Source organism: Drosophila novamexicana, unplaced genomic scaffold, assembly GCF_003285875.2.
Source record: "Drosophila novamexicana strain 15010-1031.04,08,12 unplaced genomic scaffold, DnovRS2.1 tig00000689-arrow-pilon, whole genome shotgun sequence".
NCBI classification, from domain to species: domain Eukaryota; kingdom Metazoa; phylum Arthropoda; class Insecta; order Diptera; family Drosophilidae; genus Drosophila; species Drosophila novamexicana.
The window spans coordinates 3,371,550-3,386,634 of NW_020824818.1; the positions used below are offsets into that span (position 1 = coordinate 3,371,550).

Consider the following 15,085-nt stretch of genomic DNA (forward strand, 5'->3'; position numbering starts at 1 on the left):
TAAAACTTCCTCTTCGATATGAGGAATAATGGTAGATAATAATGGTATTCCTGACTAAAGTTCTATGTTATGATAATGAAAACCGCAATTCATTGCTTAAGTTATAATTATGGAAAAAACATTAACGCAGAGCTGTCTTTCCGATATTTGGGTTGTTTGTGAGAAATATTAACATTCTAACTCTTCTAACTCTTCGCATTTGCCAAAAGAACTGTCACATTGTCAGTTTTAGTTTTCATCCTGTTGGTCGCATACGATTAATTTACGGACTGGCCCATTAACCTGTTGGCCTGCTGTCCTCGAAGTCCTGACATTTAAACTCGCAAACAGGCAAATCAAATTGGAAGTTGTCACTCAAAATGTGCTGCTGGCGTAGCCTGTTTTCATTTTAGGGCGTGTCCTTTTTATAGACGCGTCACGTTTATCACAACAAGGCAATAAATTTCATTTGCCTGTCGCTGCTGATCATCTACGGCGAATAATGACAATAGTAAAAAAAAGTTTTCCAGTCGAAGTTGCACGACTTGTACATACGCTGTATATAAAGCTTCAAGCTGTCTCTGTCCATCTTTTGTTTAAATGGTTTTGGTCTCAATTAATTGATACAAACAACTATTAATTTATTAATTTATAGATTGCACGCAGTTGCACTTCTTTGACTCTTATGTACATTTGCACAAAATCATTATAGTCTCTTCGGGCATTATCAATGGGTATTAAAACGGAAACAACAAGGTTTTTATTGTCCCTTTGTTTTGGGCCGTTTCAAAACTGGTGCCACATCTGCCGACTTGTGTCTAGTTTTTGCCTTTTCTTAGCTCAATTGGCATGGAAAATATATAACGAAAATTCTTAAGCAAAGTCAACTTCTTCACCCATTCAGCCGGCTCCACATGATTTCGCCTGTTTGCGTTGTGGCAAACAACTAAAACAAACATTTTATTTTAGCATTTTGATTGATGGCATAAGCTTGACATTTTTTGCGGCTAGGGGCGTTCACACAGTTTGTTCGCCTTTAATTAAAGTGCGGCACTGCCTTCTGCGTTTGGGGCGTTGTGGGCGTGGCATGCTACTGTTCATCAAGCTGTGCCAAGCTTAATCAGTGCGCCCTGAGCTGTTGTGGCTGGCACGGCATGGTATGCTGGCGCCTTCCAGAGTGCCACAGGAAACAACAGAAAAAAAAATGTATCTCCAAGTAGGGTGTGAAAATCTGCTTTGGGCGGGGTTTTCTTTCCTTTTTTTTTTGCATGATTGCTGGGATTAAACTATGGCAGTGGCATGCAATCATTAGCAAAAGTTCTTTAGGTTGCTTGGCACAAAAATTATGAAATATATTTGCGGTTGCTTGAAAGTTTGCCTTGATTAATGACATGCCACGGAAGTACATATTATGTTTTGCTCAAGATTACGGAAACGATTCCTTAAAAGTAGCAAAACCATTTGAAATGCCAATTAGAAGCTCTTCTGGCTAGACATAGTAATATTTAACCTGACAGCAGCATTTATATCAGATTAACGTTTTTCCATTTATAAAATGATCAACTACAAAAATATTATTCCCATTTGCTAGAGATTTAAAGCTTAAGTAAAGTAATATATTCTCCAAGTATCTGGCATGTCTTCAAAACGAGTTTTAGATAGATAACATTAAAAGTTAATGCTTTTTGATGCAATTTGAAGTGCCATTTAAAACTATCATAATACATTTTTGGCATTCAATTTGGCTTATCACGTATACGCGCCGTCACCCAAAACAAATTTAATAGCTGAGATTATGCACTTAAAAGTTTGCATTTGCTTGGCGGTCACTTAAAATAAATTCAATCTTAAGAACTCACCTTTTTTTTTTTTTGCTTTTTATATGAGGGTTGTCAATGTTGGGTCCAGACCTGACACAGACCATTAGGCAGGTGCCAAGTATTCGCGTACAACGTGGCTGTTTCTCTTGCTTTTGTTACTTTTGTTGTTGTCACTGTTGTTGTGGTTGTTGTCACTTGCTGCGGCTGTCGTTATAAAATTGAAGTGCCAAAGCCAGCGGGGTATCAACGCCGCAAAATAACAACAAAAACTCGAACCGCCTTGTTTGAGCTTATGCTCAGCGACAGACAACAGCAAAGGGCAGAGGGGGAGGAGGGCGTGTCAGCCGCCAGACCAAATTGCTTTTTGCTGACTATAAAGCAGAGCCGTGGTTAGCAGCAGGTGACCAGCGGCGGGCGCTGTGAATGCAACGCCAAAACAACATCAAGTAAGTCGACTCGAGAATGACTACAAAATACCCTGTACGCAGGCTCCACCTGCATTAAGAAACAAAGTTGCATGCTTTAAATCGTATGTGAAACTCTTTTTTGAACAATTTTATTCTTATTAAGGAAACAATATGTGAAATTCAATTTGCAATGTGCACAGTCCGATATTGTGCGCATATATCATATTTTTTTATTAGATCTGTGCTTACTTTTGAAGATCATATTTAAATATGTGAAAACTCCAAAAATTAGGGTTTGTTTTTGTTAAATTTTGGGGAGAGTTCCTTGTTGAGATATTCTTCGAGTTATGCTCAAGAAAAAGCTGCAGAAAATCGATATTTATTTTTGATCAGATTATTCGATAATTTGAACAAAAGTTGAAAAAACTTAAAACTCGAATTTAATATGCCTAGCCCGATAGCCTCTGACTCGACATATAAACATAACTCTAGACCCTGATCGAGAAAATGTGTAGCACATGGTTTGTGAACATGGAAACGGCTGCTTCTGCCTGTTACAAACACTGCCACAACTGCTATATGCCTACTTTTCTCAATTTTAATGGTTAAGGAGCAGAGAAGGTAGAATATGGAAAAAATATATATTTATATGAATTTCAGTTTTAGCCGGCAGCTAGCTGCAACTGTCGTATGTGCATTGGGCATTTTAATTAAGCTAAACAAATACACTGAAAGACACAGGTACACAACAAGCACATTTACCTGTGGCGTATTTTTCTAGCATTTCTAAAAATTGTTTTGTTCATTTGCTTAACACTTGATTAAATTTAATTTTCAAGTTGTGCGCGCCCTTTGCTTATGCTACACTTTTTGGCACTTTTTATGACGCTGCCAATTACGGCACCAAGTTGCTTTATTATTCAGCTGAAGGAGCAGCTGAGGCCACCTCCATCAAAACTCCAACCGCCAGGAGCTTTCAGCTCTCAAATGGCTGTCATTTTAATATTTTTTTCCCTTTGGAATACAGCTCGTCAACGTCATCAAAGTCTTGAAGTCTTGCTTTATTTAACCATAGCGGGCTAAATCGCATAAATGAGCGCACTTACACACAAACATATACATGTATATATATATATGTGTGTGTAAATATATATAAGAGGAGACCAGAACATGCTCTATAGAATTACCTATGGGGGCACGTGCAACATTTGTATTTAAATTTAAATGACTTTGCTCTGACGCTACACAGACTTAGACTGAAAGAGAGGTTAGGCAGAAAGAGAAAGAGAGAGATGGCGACAGTTAGAGAGAGGCAGCAATTCACACCTACAATGACACTGTGCTCATCAGCATACAACAATATTAGTTAAGCCCCAGCAGGAGCAAGGGTAGCTTAACAAATTTGCCATATGAGGCTCTCGCATGTGCCATAGAAATGTTAACGATTATAGAACTTTGTGGCTTATATTAAGCCAGGGCAGATTTATTTGAGTGCACAATTAGGGTGTCAAGTCCGCAAATAAGTTTTGAACCAATTCTAACCAAGCTTGCAGCTTATTTTTTCTCCCACTCAGAGACTAAAAAACGTTTTGGCTTAAAAATAAACACGGATTGCATGAAAACCAAGCTTACAAATCGAACCTTAATAGCAGTAGACGCTTATTTTGTTTGCCTTACAATCATTTTGTATACCTTTGCCAAATTGCCGGGCAATATTTTTTAAATCGCCCCACTGCAGCATGTCTGCTAACATGCTCAATGCCATGTCCAGGCCCGTGTCCATGGCCCTGGGACACCCTGCCTTCGGCTTGCGATGCCTACAACCTTTTTCTTTTCGAAATGCGTTCACATCAAACTGAACAACACGTTCATATTTCTTACAGTTCGTTACACATTTAATATTAAAGCAAATTACCAGCTGCTGACTGCGATGCCAATGTGTGTGTGTGTGTGTGGGTGTGTGTTATTGATGTGCATGTGTGTAGGATTGCAGTCAGGTACTTTGTCTGGGGCCCCTTTTTTCTCAGCACATTCTTTAGCCGTTGCGGAGGCTAAATGATATGCAAATAAAACCGAGGCTACCCATAGAAGTACGTGAAAGTCCTGAATGTGTGTCTCAGCGAGTGTGTGTGCCCGCGTGGTTGTAGATTTGTGTATGTGTGTGTGTGTGTGTGGGCCTTTTTAAATTCAAATTTAAATTGTTTGGTTCATTTAAGCGCCGTAAATGGCTGGCCTAACCAAGAACTTTTGGCTTAATTAACATAATTATGACCAGAAATGAAAGTAAGAATATATGCGGTGCCAAGTTGTGCCTCAGTCAGCGCTACTCGACTGGCAAATATCCTCTAACTAAAACTAAAATATGTAAATACAAAAAACCTTAGCCAAGTACAAATACTATAAAAGCTGGCCAGGGCTTTTCTACTTGAGCTCAGAATTGTTTGGATATCCGAAATGCCTTAAAGCTTTTTTGAAATAAAATAGTTTACTGAAGAATAAAACATTTTTTGTAATTACTTCATTCTTGATTAATCTTACCTTAATGAAGAGTGCAAAAACCTTAAAATGCATCCTTAAATGTATATTGCCTGTACATTTAGATAAGTACAGGGTATTGCAAATGAAAACCCTCTGAATTACTTTTAATAGTGGGGACCGCCAAACGTTTGCTTACCTTTTGCAAATGCAAAGAAACTTTTTTTGGCCTGCCTGTAAACTTCGTCAAGGGGTGAGTGTTGGAAAGTGAAAATTTTATAGTGCTGCAGGGCGCGGCAGGGATTTGTTTGACGCTCGCAGCTATTTATCTTAAGCGTGCCCGCGCCTTGAAGTATGCAGTGTAAGTAGAGCGCTGGCAGCACTTTCACACACGTACACACAGATACACACACACTGCTGCACTTCTGTTGGAGTGCACTTTCCACTTTCATTTGGCGCTCGCTTGTTGACTGCAGCTGCCGTCTCACCCCTGAAACAAGCAGCCTCCCTAGCGGCGCTCCACTTTCTTTATTTGCGTTTAGCGTAGAGAAGTCTCGCATTACGCACACATACTAAAACAACAAGTATAAGCAATTGTCCGACTTGGAGATACCCTCTACGTAGCTTCTAGCTGCATTTGTAAATACTTCTTTATGCATTAAAGAAAACCTCCACAATCTTCACTAGTTCTGCTTAATCCCTATTCATCTCTTCAGATTTGAATAAATTATTAATAATCGGTATACCTTATATAAGAACCTCTCTCATTTATAATCTCCGAGTAACGTACATTAGCAAAGCTGCAATATACCCTTTTCTAACCCTTTTCAATGGATGCAGCATACAACAAGTACAACAATGGGAGAGCACTTACCATTGTCATTTGCGCAGGAGCGTATGGTATGCGTTTTGTCGCTAACTCATGTCCAAAAATTCCATTTCAGCAGCAATTTCAACTTGTTATACTCTACGCTTAGGGCATAATGACACTGTCATGCGGTTGACAGTTTCAGCTGCACTGACAACAGCTTTACCCCGCACAAAGAGCAACAATCCAGAGCTGGCAAAGGTTTACACAAGTCTAAAATTACAAAAATCATAAAGAGAGCGTGCTTTTAGAAGCTTAAACAAAGCTTAAACAAAGTCAAGGCAAAAGAGAGAAAATAAGATAGAAGACTTTTAAATAAGATGAATATCATTTTACAGGGTTAAGACAAAGCATAATAGAAGTTATAGCATATTTGAATATTTTGTATTCTTAAATAATACGCTATATTTGCTATATTAACGTAAAGCAACTGAAATCTTGTATATTTATTTACATTCTCTATTTATTTGTTTAGAAGAGCTCAACCTTATACCTTATACCTTATACCTTATACCTTATACCTTATACCTTATACCTTATACCTTATACCTTATACCTTATACCTTATACCTTATACCTTATACCTTATACCTTATACCTTATACCTTATACCTTATCGGTAAGAACGAGTATATATTAGAGCATCTCAAGCCCTTGTCACATCTAGTCGAGAAACTTTGATTAGTGCACTTCTATTTTCTTCTATTGTAGCTGTTGTTTTTGTTGCCGTTCTTTTGGCCCTGCAGCATTTTGTGCTTGCCAACAACTGCCTGTTCCAGTAGCCAGCCCCACATGAGTTCTATGTCCGGCGCTGCCCGGCGGCCCAGAGCCCAAACTTATGCATCAAGTCTCCTTTTTTTGTTGTCCTTTCGCTTTTGTGTATTTGTAGTTGTATTTGACACTTGGTTTTGTGTCGTGCCTTCAGTTTTTGTCATGTTTGTTGATTGTAAAAGTTGCTGAAGCGCTTTTTAACAGTTTTCGTGACACTTTTGCTTTGGAAATAGTTGCTGCAGCAGTTGTTGCCGCTGGCAAATGCCAACTGGAATGAGCAGGGCCTGAATATGGCCAGTATTATGTCTGGGACTTCAGGGGCGATTATAAATAATATGCCACACCCATTGAAGGCAATTTAACTGTCACAGCACATGCAATTCAAACGATGGTGAATTATGCAAAAGGCCTGTATTTCGAGTGATCAATAAATTGCAATTGCAATTGAGAAACCGCTCGATGGAGTGCCATTCATGATATCTGCTTCGTGTGGTTACATTGTAAGCCACCAGCTGTGATACATTTTTCCCACTGTAGTCGCATCGCATGTGGCCGGAATATTGCAATATAAGTACATGCACAAATAAAGCCAAATGGGCTGCATGCAATCGCTGACATAATACCCTATATTAAAATGCCATAAGCCGAGCTGATTTGCTCCTAATGACAGAGCTCATTAGTGTGTAAACAGTTGACTAGATAGATGGGGAATTTACGAGGATTGCTGACTTTTGATCGCCTTTTTGTTGCTTATAATTCCCAAGTTGTTAAAGCTTTGGCCTGAGTCCAAGACCTTGCACATCTATAGTAGATAGCAAAGTTTGCTGTTGACAAAACTGAAGGTTTTTGAAATGGCCATACATACAATTAAGTTTATGTTAGTTAACTTTAGCAAAATAAAGGATATCTTTTAGTCAGTAACTTGCGTGTGCTGCGGGTTTCGTTTGTCACCGTTGCTGTTGGCAGAATGCAATTCAATTGCGAAGCGTAATGAGTTTTTGTGGGTTGCTTATTAAGTCGCTTTTGTAGTTTGTCCAAATGGGCATTGGGTTATTTACTTTGCAGCTCACTTTGAGCTGCAATGAAAACATTAAGGTCAGTCTAATATTTCGACAATTCCGTAAATGTTCGTTTAAGCCTCTGCCACTAATAAAACTAGTTTGGTATATATTTATTTTGAGTGCAGCTCACACATTAATGGTCAGTTCGGAGCACCCGCCGTTCGTCATATTCCATTGAATCGATTCGGGCCATAAATTAAAAGCACACGTACACGTCTTATTTAATGGTTGCCAAGAATTACATGCTGATATATTTATAGTTCATTTTATAAATACAATTTGTATTGTATTCGCAGCCGCTGTGATTATTGTAATTTATGAGAATCGAAGCATTCAACACATGCCCCATTCATTTTATACACCCTGCCCAGCTCCTGTATAAGTAAGTTTGAATTGGACTCGAATAATACGTATATTTCTTTTTAAAAATAAAAAACCATTCAGTTATGCTTTGTATTTTTTTTTCTTTCGAATTTTGTTTATATTACCTGGCCATATCGATGGTTTGTTCTTCTCATTGTTGGCGTAATTTTCAACTATGCTATAAATAATTTTCGCATGTATTTTAATTAATGAGCCGCCCGCTGTGTCGACCAAATAAATAATGCATTTAAATTGAAACATTCCGAAAACACATTGCCTCGGCTGCTTTAATATGCATTTAAATAGAGCCCGGAAGCAAATTGATTTGCAACTTGGGAACCTGCTATGAAATAGGTCTCTAACGCTATAACTGACATTGGGCAAGCACTTACGTCTTTCTGTCAATCAGGCACATCAAAAACTCGAACATGCCATGGATTGTTAAAAGTAATGCCAAAAATCAGATCAATAATAATTTGTACCTATACACGGGCACAAACCCATCCAACCAGCCCCGCAAACCACATTTGTCTCGGTTTGTTTGTTGGCTTAATGTAAAATATTGCGCATACGACGCGCTGTACATTAAAAGCTTTATGCCAGCCAGCAAAATTTGTTTTTATTTATAGTTTTCCTACTTTTTTGTCCCCCTCTCATTCTGTTTCTCTGGCATGGATAATTTTGCGAGCTGTTTTGCTATGGCGTTTGCGGATTGCTGGCTAAATAACGCCTGATATGTCTGATAATTTGCTGTTTTTATGGTTATTGTACATATACATATGTGCATAAATTATTTGACAACTTATGTTTAGCGATAAAGAAGAATTATTGGATAATGTGTTTAAAATATGTTTAATTATGCACTCAGAGAAATTTTCTAAATTCTGTTGTGCAACGAGTGCAACGAGTATGTTTAATACAATTTCTTGCACAGAATATTTAAAAATGTAGTATAAAAACTTATGGGTAAAAACGAGAGAGAGGCTTCAGTTATTGTACAAAAAAATTAGTAAAAGAATTAAATTTGCTCTATTTGAAATAAGCATAGAACATTCTCAATGCAAGCACAGAATATCTCAAATAAAGTGCTGTACAAAATACTTATATATTTTTTTCTGCGTGTACTTTGTAAAGTTTATTATACAGCTGCTTTTAACCCAACCATATATCTTCTTTAACTGACAACTCAATGAATAGGCCATTAGAGTGTCTTTAGCCGACCTTTCAGTTTTGCGCTCAGTATCCGTAGGTCATCGGCACTTGAAATAGACCTTAGTGCCTAGTAAACTAGCTCATCATCGACACATTACACAAGATGCCATTTTGCTCTGGCTTTCCATGCCCCCCTCCCCTCCACCGTCTCTTGATTTTATCGTTTAGTCGAACGTGCGTTGCTGCACTTTTGTTTATTGATCATCGGAGAGCGTGAGCATTCGGTTTTCCTCGCCTGTTTATTGTTGTAAATTATTTGTACAATTTTCATGTCGATTTTTACATTATTCAGTGTTTGCTGTTTATTTTGATTTGCCTTACTCAGTCTTCTTCCAGTGGATGTGTCGGTCTTGACTTTTACAAGGTGAACAAATGCTTTTTCTAAATTTTTGTATGCGCCATAAATTTTGTAAATAATAAGCAAAAAGTCGGCGACAATGTGACATGAACTTGTCCCTGGGCGTCTTCGTCTCTCGGTTTTGTTGTTGCCTTTATTGGTTCATTTGCTATGGCCGACTTGGACTATAATTTAGCTTTTTATGTGCCGCTTTTCAATTGGAAAACATGGCAAGATGGCAACATGGCTCTGTTGTTTCTTGGCCCAGTTAACTAAGCTACAGTTGGGCCACAGAAATAGACCCCGTTTTGACTGCCACGTCGTCTGTGCAAACATGTCAAGCATTTTGTTTGCTTCAATGGCGTTGGGCGCCGCTGTTTGTGGACAACGCCGACGCCCAACACTCAAAGTCTTGGGCCATAAAAACGGCGACAGAAATGAAGCAGCCGTTGGGCCGGAACAGAGCCGGCAATCAGCAGAGAGCAATTCGCAGGGATGCCAAGAGAAAAAAATAACGCCACTCAAATAATAGCTAAACAAATGCCGCAAATGCTTAATAATTCATATCAAATTCTAATGGGTTTTCTCGCATACATGAGTTTGCTGAATTCAAACTAGAAACAATAAACAAAAAGCCAATTAATAACATTATTTCATTTTGTTTATGTACTAAATGCGTTTGAATTTTAATTTCGATTTATAAAAAAAACTTGTGAATTGCTTAAATGAGTGTTTAAATAAAATAAGAATCTGTTAATATGGTAGAAATATTAACAAAGTAATAAGTAAACAATATTCCAAATATAATAGTGTTTATATGAAAGTTCAGGCTAATTCTGTAATTAAAAAAAAATTGCAGTTCAAGCTACAAGTAGTAAAAGAGTTATAGACGAATGCGTCATACCCTATAAACGTATTTGAAAATGTTCTCCAGAATTGTCAGGCGAGAGGCAACATATTTGGCTTGATATTTACTTGCTAAATTTGGAAACCTTAGCTTTAAGAGCTTGGGAGAATTGGCTAAAAAACCTGAAAGGATAGAAGAGTATATATTTTATGTTGGAAGAATCTAGCTTATATAACTTTATTGAGACTTGTATTTAGTTATAATCCTGTTCAATTTGGCTGGAAAACTGCCAACTTGACCAACACAATTTGTCATAGGCGTGGCTGTTGCTGGCAGTGGGAGTTGCTGTCGGTTTCGCAAATCGAGTGCCGGTAGAAATGAGCAGCTAAATTTGGCATTTGCTGCCTAACTTACGATACAGGCAACGCAATGTAAATGGAAACCTCAAAAGCTCACGGAACTTGGCAACTCCGAGCCGCAAGAGCCGCAAGACTCGGCCATATACCAACGACAATTTATGTGGCAACTGTTGTTGTTGCTGTTGTTGCTGCTGCTGCTGCTGCTGCTGTTTATGTTGCCAGTTGGTAGTCGCTTTCAGCTGGCCGCTTCGGGGCACGCATTTATTATTTTTCTTAATTAAATCTTCATTTCGCTGTGCCATATCATGGCCAGTGCGTTTGAGTTGGTTGGCTTGATAGGGATTTACACAGCCAGCCGCTGGTTGCATGCAATAATAAAATTGCATGCCACAAACGATATGCAGTTAAAGTCATGTCCCGTCCTGAGCGGCTGTTGGCAACATTGAAACTCATTTAAGTTGAGCTGGGCAAACAGCAACGAGCATGAACGCCACTAATTAAGCCTAATGGCGCATGAAACATGCATTAAAACTAATGTGCAATCCTTGCAATCCACACCCCACTCCCCCTCGTACCCCTTCGTACTTGAATTCAACTGGGAGCGACGAGCCGGGCTGCTTCCGTTAATGGCCTCTGCCTAATTTTATGCCACACAATACATACATATTTGCTGTTGTGCCGCGTCGGAGCGACAACAACATTTGCGTTTTATTGCGTCCTGTCCCATGGTGAATACCATTTGTACATATAGATTTCTATCTAGAAATGTGTCCGTCCAAATTTAAGCAGATATGCTTAATGGCACAGATTTTTAATCAGCTATCGTACGAATATTTAAGGTTGTGGCTTGTATGCACTCAGTGAAGAATCTATTAATTATTTACATAAATTAATTTAAAATGTCAACGAGAAATTGCTAAAAAAGTTCATATTCGAGAAAGTTCTTTTGAAATTTGTAATTACAAAACTCAAATAATTCAATAAAATTTATATTTGCTAGGACAATTAACAATCAGCGCATTTTTTAACTAATTTAAATGCTTTTAATTTATTTTTATGCTTAGTTCAAGTTGTTTAAGTACTCAGATGTTAAGCAATAAGTCGCTTTAAATTTTATCCCACTTATTTTAGAATTTAAAACGACTTCTTGATTGAATTTTATTTTTATTAAAAGAGACATAGGATGTGTGTGTTTGATCTTGAGAAGAATGCGTCCGTATGCGTCCGTCCATGATCAAAGGAGGTCAAAAAATAAAGATACAAAATTTCTTAATGTCATTACTCAAAACATTTAAGTTATTTAAGGATGTGAATGATTCAAATATCTATACTCATAAGTTTTCTTTGATGATAACAGAAAGAAATGTTTTTTAAGCTTGATCTTGAGTTCCTTCTAGTTCTGGCTGCCTCTCAATTAAGTATATTAAATGTGAATTATGTTGCTTTGAATTGAGTTTAATTAGAAAATAAAAATGCTCCGTAATGAGCCGCACCCTGTCTGCACATTTAGCTTAGTTACGCGCTGCTTCAAGACAATTTCTATTGAATTAGCTGGAAATCCAATAGCAAGCTATCGATTGATTCATTCGGACACTGGACACACAACAGGAGCAGTGACTTGGGGGGCATGCCTACAGCTGAGTTCAGTTAGGGCTGATTGGCAGCCCCAGCAGCTGCTTGAGCCAACTCAGACGCTGGACAAGGAGAGCAGGCTGGCCGGCTGCTAATGAAACATTATGGCTGTCGTAACCCAGCCACGCCGCACAAATCCACTAAAAACGTTTACGGCTTACGTGCAACATGGCTGACTGCTTGCCACTAAAAGTCCACAGCGACATAAGTGGCACGTAGAGACGCCAACAGCGGCGGCGACTGCGGCTGAGGCAGCAGCCACAAAAGTGTCCTGGCAAATTGCTGGCTGCAACACGTTTTGTGGCCAGTGGCTGCAATTGATTTTTGCACTTGATGTGTGCATGTGTGTGTGAAGGTGTGTGTAAATGTGTGTGTCCAGCTGAACGAATACACGTAATTTAAGAGGCCGCGCATTTTGGACTCTTACATATGTAGATGTGATTGTGTGTGTGTGTTAGTTACAAACAATTCACAATTCATATGCTTTGCTGCTTCATTGAAGCAATAAATTTAAAATTCTGCAAAATGCCATGAAACGATATGAAAACATTTGACAATGATATATGCGTAGCGCTCGAGAGGCTCCATCTTCCAAGCGGAAGCAGCTTACGCACGGTTGCATTACGCCCGGAAGTCAGCCACAGAGACAGCGAGCGAGCGAGAGGCAAAGAAAAAAGAGGGGGAAAGGGGTTGCGGGTAGTGTGAGCGGGTGGCACACACAACTCGAACGAATGTCAACATGTTGATAACAAAACACAAGCGCATACTTTGCACAAAATGTTTTGTTTAGTATACACAATGCTGCAATGAAAAGTTCTTGTTTTTACTTTATTATTATTTATACATTTTAGCAAAACAAGAGCGCCAAAGTTTTGCTGCCAAATGTAGACATTTGAATGCTCTAACGGTATAATATCCTATGACAACTTTAAGTGTGACCAGGCTGGATAGAAAGCAAGGCTGTAAGCTTTTGCGAAGCGATTCAAACCCGATATTTCAGTGTATTTTTCTCTGAATGTTCAAGATAAATATGTGTATCTAGGCTTTACATTTTTGTTTGAAATTTAAATCAAATATGTAGAACCAAGTTTTTAACCAAAGCCTCTTTTCAGTAAAGGCGCTGGTTCAAACCTTTAATTTAACCAGAAAAATTTGTTATTTCTTATTAAATTCGGGCTTAACGAAAGATTAATATTTCTAGTAAAGTATAAAGGCCTTCCCTAGCTTTAATATAATTTCGCTGAAATTTAAAAAAAAAAAAAATGGGCAAATCAAGGTGCGAGCCAAAGTCTGGATTCATGAATATGCAAAGCCAAGGCATTTGTTCGAGCCGTAAGCCGACGAAAGCTTTACTTGTTCAAAATGGGTGTTAAAAAAGGAAACCCATATGAATTAATAAATGTGCGGATTTTAAAAATTAACCAGTTGCAGCATTCCTGTTTAATAATCCTTGTGTTCAGTGCAGCGAAATATTTGGCTGGAATTTTTGCTACGCCTTTATTCGCAGCATTCCGAGTAGGTTGTGTGCGTGGCCCAGAACTGTTGCTGCCATGGCTTTTGTTTTATATGGTCAAGAGCCAGCTTGTCGGCGAGTTCTTGTATCAACAAATATGCAATGCATTTCATTTTATTCAACTGTTGTTTTTGTTGTTTTCGTCGCTGACCAGGAAGCTTTTCAATGTAGCAGTGCCTTAAAAAAAAGGATAATCATTTTTATGAAAATAACAAAAGCATCGAAGCGCTTCGCTGACCTAGCAAAAAAACAACATAAAACAACAAAAACTTGTGGCAACAATTTGGCTTCGCGAAAATTAATGAAATTTATGTTCTTGTTGCCGTTGTTATATCAAACATTCTCATTGTTTTGCGGGGGTGCTACATAATGAAAAACTGACATTTTTTTTTTATTTTAATTTATAGCTGCATGAAGGTTTCTGCTAACCCACGATTCTGTAAAAGTCAGAAAGTAAATGCCACGCTTGCCCAACAGCAGGAGAATAAAGGCAAAAGTTTTGCATTGTCATATTGTTGTTCCGCATTGCGCACAGTGAATGCTGCCTAACGTGACTTAGCGAACAGTAAAGCTTTGTGTGCCAGAGAGATGACTATGAGAATCCCTAGACATAAAGCATCCTTTATGTATAGATTAGAGCATATTGGGCAACAAAGCCAGGCAACTGGAGTAGTTATAGGTCGAGCATAAAATGCTTTGGAATGTCATCAGCTAAACAGTCTATTGTACTCATTGCACTCAAGGCAACTGTAAGTAAAAGCTTAAATATGTATTTGACAAAGAAGAAGCAATCGGGTTTGAATCTTCATACTAGAGTCTTGTATTATATCTTAAGGTATACAAACCTATGCTGCGAATTTGCGATATGTTAGCAAGAGTATTTATTCTTAAGCACTTCAAAGTTAACTAATTTTTGATTATTAAATTATAATAGCTTTTATTCTTTTATGCATTTAGCATATTTCTTAACTCTGAAATTCTTTAGAACCTTAAAAAATATGCCTTAAATATAAATTTGTTTACTTTAGTGTGTTATTATCTTTCTCTGAGTACTAGTTTTGTACACCCTCTCTCTCTCTCTCTCACACTCTGTTTCATTTCTCTCTTACATTCCCCTAACTCTATGAACGTTTTTTGCATTCACTGCACGTTTATTTTGCATAATATGCTGCTTAGCCGACCATGCAAAAACTTTCCATAACTTAAATTGAAAATGTAATACTATTAACACTACACTACTGCAGAAACACACACACACACACACACACACACACACACACACACACACACACTCGCGCACAGCAACCTGATCAACCAATTTGCATATAATAAAAGCGCCAGTTGTAAAATGTCGCACCGCAACGCCCTGCCACGCCCCGTATTGCATGCAACAGTTTTGCATACTTAATACATTTAGTTTTTAAGGTTAACAGCATTCTGG

At 38.1% G+C, this 15,085-nt stretch overlaps 1 protein-coding gene across 2 annotated transcripts in view; it reads left to right on the plus strand.

Moving 5' to 3' along the window:
• LOC115763040 overlaps nucleotides 1-15,085 on the plus strand; it is a 61,778-nt gene that overhangs the window by 2,805 nt on the left and 43,888 nt on the right. The window lies entirely within an intron of this gene.